The sequence below is a fragment of the Salvelinus sp. IW2-2015 genome, linkage group LG13 (genome assembly GCF_002910315.2).
Source record: "Salvelinus sp. IW2-2015 linkage group LG13, ASM291031v2, whole genome shotgun sequence".
Lineage (NCBI taxonomy): Eukaryota > Metazoa > Chordata > Actinopteri > Salmoniformes > Salmonidae > Salvelinus > Salvelinus sp. IW2-2015.
In genome coordinates, this window is record NC_036853.1 from 1,980,904 (window position 1) to 1,986,954 (window position 6,051).

At 41.8% G+C, this 6,051-nt stretch overlaps 1 pseudogene; it reads left to right on the top strand.

Moving 5' to 3' along the window:
* Window positions 1-4,558: 4,558 nt before the first annotated feature.
* LOC139028487 (coiled-coil domain-containing protein 34-like) lies at window positions 4,559-5,982 on the top strand (annotated as a pseudogene).
* The last annotated feature ends 69 nt before the right edge of the window (window positions 5,983-6,051 follow it).

Here is a 6,051-nt window from a genome sequence, read left to right on the forward strand (position 1 = left end):
AAAACAGAGGTAATGATTAAGGGATAATGTGCTTCGATGGTTTCTGTAGTGTTTATAGTGTATTGATAAAAATAATGGAGTTATGAATAACTGATATTAAATTAATCATTTTTTTTCCTACATTGATAAAAAAAAAATATATATATATATATATTTTCTAAAATAGCAAAGACTATAATTCTGTGTGCTGTGTTTTGTTATCAAACCCTTTGGACAACAGTGAGTTCTCTGGCTGTGCCCTCATCGCCACCCAAAAAGACTACCCCAAAAAATKTTACATGTTTATATCAAATCAAATTACAGACAATTGAAATAGAGGCCAACACCATTACAGACACCTAAATTATGTCACACTCAACTGCTAGAGCAGTCTTCCAAAGTGAAAGTTAATTTAGGTTCACCCTGAAGAGGTGCTGCCACAATTAGACAGCTTGTGTGAAGTGTGAGACCTTGAAGAGTCAGCAGGTCTCCTTAATATAGCATCTCCCTAATGGTTGGCCTGGCCCATAGAAAAATAACCGCTTTGTACAATTTCCAATATTTAACGTTACCCCTTTTTAAGAAAATGAAACAGTCTATTTCCATGTCAATCWATTTTTTCATGGTCGTCACTAGTTACCACAGCCACAAAGTCAGAATTATGACTAAACCCCGCCTATTTCTACAATTCATCTTCTTAACATATGATTTGACACCTAACCTTAACTCTAACTTTAACCACACTGCTAACCATATGCTCTAACATTAAATTAAGATCGAAAAGCACATTTTTACTATAGCCAATTTTAACTTTGTGGTTGTGATAACAACCCTCGCTTCATGATGTCACTGTGGTTACCGCACAGCGTCAACACGGGGCGTCACGTTCTGCGTTGGTRATTGGCTAGACATTGCGTGGCGTATCATGGGGATATATTTTTTGTAATCACAACCAAGTAATCAGAAGGAAAGAGAAACATCCACATGTTTCTTAGATAGTCCTCGATGTCATTTCAGATTAAATACAATTGATTTATAAAGCCCTTTTTACACCAGCAGATGTCAAAGTGTTTTTTTTTTTACAAAAATCCAGCCTAAAACCCTAAACAGCAAGTAATGCAGATGTAGAACAGTGGCTAGGAAAAACTCCCTAGAAAGGCAACCTAGAGCGGAACTAGGCTCTGAGGGGTGGCCCAGTCCTCTTCTGGCTGTGCCTGGTGGAGATTATAAAAGCAGGGGTGACCCGTCATTCAGGGAAGGTGAGAGCCCCACCTGTTTTGAGCCCTATTGCATGTTATTTAGGCATTAATACATGTCTCATATCAGTTCGCTGGCGTCTACCTAGAATTTATCTTCATATCTTTTGCTTTCTTGAGTAAGGAAGCTCCAAAATACAGGTGTTTCAGCCTAGCTCAGTGCTTTCTGTGGTGGTGGGGCAGCCATGATTGGCTTAGTGTTCTGTCACCGCAAAATCGAAAAGTCAAGCMCCTTGGGTGCTGCCATACAGTTACATTAGAAGTGCCCAACTAAGAAGACCCAAGGTCATTGGCCACAGATATAATGATGTCAAATCACGCTATATCTACCGTAGCTTTGATTGGACTCATGTCATCATACTTTCAAAATCTTAGCTAACAAAAGATAGCAGTCATCATCATCATGAATCAAGTCGACAATCTACTGGCAAATCCCTTTCAATCCTTGTCATATGAAGATAAATTATAGGTAAAACGTATCGGTGCTCACCGACCATTGGACATAAACATTACACAACAAGTTGGAAATTCAACAGTGAGTGGTTTGGAAGGAATCAGTGGCTAACTGATTCGGCGCGGCGGGGCGACGAGGCTTTAGATCGTTGTGCCAGTAAGTGAAAGGTTGCTAGCTCGAATCCCCGAGCTGACAAGGTAAGAATCTGTCGTTCTGTCCCTGAACAAGGGGTCACTGTTCCTAGGCCATCATTATAAATAAGAATTTGTTCTTAACTGACTTGCCTAGTTAAATAAAAACTGCAAGCAAAGCGATCACTAGCCTGCTATTCAGTGGAGTGGGTTTGTGTGTGGTCCAAGTCTGGGTTTAAGGGTCTCTTTTCCAAGCTTAAAAGGATAAACATTCACAACATTGGCATGATTTCTGCTGTGTTCAAAACAACTGGAAACTGTGACATCTCTCAGTTTTCAGTGTGTTCAAGACAACTGGGAAATACGTTTTGAACTGTCATCCAACTCAAAATTCCATGTTCGGGCCTCTTTCTAGAGTTCTGACCTGAAGATCACTTAAGTCATGATACAACCCTGTTTTATTTTTTTAAGTTCGAAGTTGTTGGTCCCCCGAATGGCGCAGCGGTCTAAGCAACTGCATCTCAGTGCAAGAGGTGTCACTACAGTCCCTAGTTCAAATCCAGGCTGTATCACATCTGGCTGTGATTGAGAGTCCCATAGGGTGGCGCACAATTGGCCCAGGTAGGCCGTCATTGTAAATAAGAATTTGTTCTTAACTGCCTTGCCTAGTTAAATAAAGGTGAACAAAAATAAATTGTCTTGAAAGCGCCATAAATCCAGAGAATAACAGCCTTTGATGGCAAAATTTGCCAACGAAGGACGGCCATGCCACCTTCCAGTTCAAGTGAGCACAGTACAACAAGGTGAGTCCAAGAATGTATTTGCTGCTGCATAAATGACGTAGTATGCCAAGGAGATATGTATACTGTAGCTAAGAAAGTAATAGTATGCTGTTAGTAGCCCATGTGCCTCACCCTTATAATTTGGTCCATTTTCCCCTCATCATTTCGCCTACTGTTCTGACTTGGTGGTGCACATGTAGCCTATTGCCTGTTTTAGAGGAATGTCATCAAATATTGTAAGAGCTTTCATTGTCTGCTGATATGCCTCCTTTATTCATCCTACTGTTCTGTACAGGGAGAATATTGTAAGAACGGCCCATGTTCTGAATTCTGTCGCTGTACATTTCAAAAGTGCTGAACAATTGACTACGTCCGTCCTAGCTCGCTTATGAATATCTTAAGCCCTGCAGTCTAGGGGGGATGGAAACGAGACCTGTAACATATCTCATGCAAATCATAACAGTAAAAAGGAACAGTGAGAACTAAAAGAAATCCACAGACAACTTAAACCTACCGTCAAACACTTCAAGTTTATTTTAAATTGGGTGTGGGAAAAAGGGGCTGAGCTGGACCCAAGGAAAGAAATAATAAATATCCCAAAACCCCTAAGCTAGTCTTACATGCTTCAATAACCGCTAGCTAACTAACCAATAAAATACAGTGGGTGGTCCGCCCAGTTCTAACTAGGATTCTTAGACAATGTTTTCCTACGGGTAATGTATGCCCATGGGCGACTTGTCTTGCCATCCCCTTTTCCCACCAACAAACAAACAGCCATTCAATTAAATTAAATTAAATTAAATTAAATTAAATTCATCCATCCATCCATCCATCCATCCATCCATACATCCATACATGATAACGGATAAAGTGAGATGTAGGCACCAAAACAAGAAGAGATAATAGCTCAATCCAAACAGAAAGAGAGAGCATTTGGGAAAACAACTGACTGGGTTTTTAAACCAAGGGAAAGGGAATGTGATTGGGTAAGGGAAAAGGAGGAGGTGTGTCTTCAGATTGATGACTGATTGGCAACTGATGATTGCCACCTGTGACTAGGGCAGAAGGAGAAAAAAACAAATACTCACAGGATACTTGTATCCGTAACAGATGACCAGCAGGGTCAAATAATAATCACAGTTGTTGTAGAGGGTGCAACAGACAAGGTAGCACATCCAGTGAACAGTTCAATGTTCCATAGCTGCAGGCAGAACAGTTGAAACTGGAGCAGCAGCATGACTGGGGATAGCCAGGAATCATCAGGCCAGATCGTCTTAAGGCATGGTCCTAGGCTCAGGTCCTGAGAGAATTAGAGGGAGTATACTTAAGTTCACACAGGACACCAGATTGGACAGACTGACCCTAGCCCCCTGGGACATAGACTATTGCAGCATAGATACTGGAGGCTGAGACAAAGCAAAGCAACAAATTGCACGCATAGCTAGCTAAGTAAGTAACTAGCTCATTTGCTAACTGGCAAACATGCTACCTAGCTAGATAGCTAACTAGCCAAGGGAAGCTAGTGCCAGAGGATTAGCTGTCTGACCCTTTTACAGTAATTAATCCTAAGCATATTCAACAACAGTCTGCTAGGCTTGCTAGGGCTGTTCAGCCCTGCAAATAGCTTGGATAACTTTACTAATGTGTGGTCAAGCTGGTGGGTCTTTGAAGCTCTGATTTGGCTGGTCTGTAAACGTTCAAGTAGCCATGTACATGACGCTCACTAGATTAACATCAATTACTGCTGTTCAGAGGAGTTGCTGTTCAGTTTTAGGATCCCCTTTGCATAGATTTGCTTTGTTGCTGACACATCTATATTTTATCAAGTTGTTTAAACTCTAACTAATTTCCTTCTCTGTGACTGCACAATACACCAGCAAGAGGATCCACAAAATAAAAATGGCTTGTGCTCTTTCTTAGCTCAAGTCATTTGTTTGTTTGATRCCAGGGGGGAAGATGTCAAGCTTCCCTGCCTCTGCTTCCAAGAGTTTAAGCTGAACTCCTCTGAAGATGTACCAGGACAGTGGCAGGGAACTGCACCGATCCAAAAGTGTGGACTATGACTCGACACGCGATGCCACCTACCCTCTGCTCTCCCCCATTTACCAACACGACAGCTATGAGAGTGATGAGGACCTGTCTGCAGGTCACCATGCCCATCAGATAGACACCTCAGYCACACAGAGTAAAGACGCCAGACCCCTCTCACCCATCAGATATGGTTGGTGTACAAGAGCAGTATTACCCAACTTGACTCAGCAGAAAATTAGCTAAATTGTCATTAGCACCACCTGCTGTTTAGCTAGGGTTGATCCCCTCATCAACAAGTAAGGGGATAGTTCACCCAAATTACAAAATGTGACATTGGTTTCCTTACCCTGTAAGCAGTATATGGATAACGTATGACAGCAATCCATTAGGGCCGGGGTGATACCAGTATCACGATACTCGTTAGTATCGTGGCAAGGAAACAAAACATGAAGCGGATATAACTTCTTTAAGAAAACAACCCTAATGTTGGAAACAAAAAGCATTATGTTGTCATCCAGAGTTAAATGTATTTATTTTCCAAGCTACAGCACATAGCTATTTTACATACAGCAAGCAGGTTTTTAAAGGACCAAAGAGTCTGTCTGCTTCGTGTTTTTATTTTTGCCATGGAAACATGATCCACCACAGAAGCCCCCAGAGAGGACAGCAGTGACCGAGGTGGAGGATCTAGAGGCATCTCTCTTTGCATGAGAGAGGTGGCTGGTCTACAAAGCCAAAGAGGAGCAAAAAGAAAGCAGAGGAGGTGCACTGGCATATCTTTTTWGTTTTTTCTTCGGTTCGGCAACTCCTGTTTGCATTTGAGTCAGAATTTGATAACTTAGTTGTTGATAATTATTGATATTTTCAGTTCTGTAAATTAGGGTCGCAAATGTCTCCACATGGAGCGCCTACTGAAGGAGAGGAATGAGGAACCGGAGAGGGAGCAGTAGTAGTAGAAGAAGAAGATGAAGAAGATGAAGAAGGTGGTGGAGGAGGAGATTCAGGAGTGGCTGCAGATGAAGAGCCCCCTTCTTTTCACCCAGTTATTAGCACAATCCCAGAGAGGAASCGTGCAGTTTGTGTGCTTTCTGATGCGTACAGTATCTGGGCACCTAAAGGTGGGAGTAATTTTTGTGTTATTGTTTGCCATCTCCAGGAGAAACAGCTGAAGGAGAACAAGGAGCAGAAGGAGATGCAGAGGGAGATTGAAGAGAAAGCAGAGGAGAAGTACAGAGAGTGGTTACAGAGGAAGAACCTGGAGAAAATACAGAGAGAATGTAGGTTCCTTAACAGGAGCCTTGTAGAATTATTCATATAATTATTCAGAACCGTTAACTGTGAGAATGGAAAAAGAGGAAAACGAATGAAAATCTTGGAAATGTTTTGTTGCTTTGCTCTCTATATTAACAGCCTGCAGT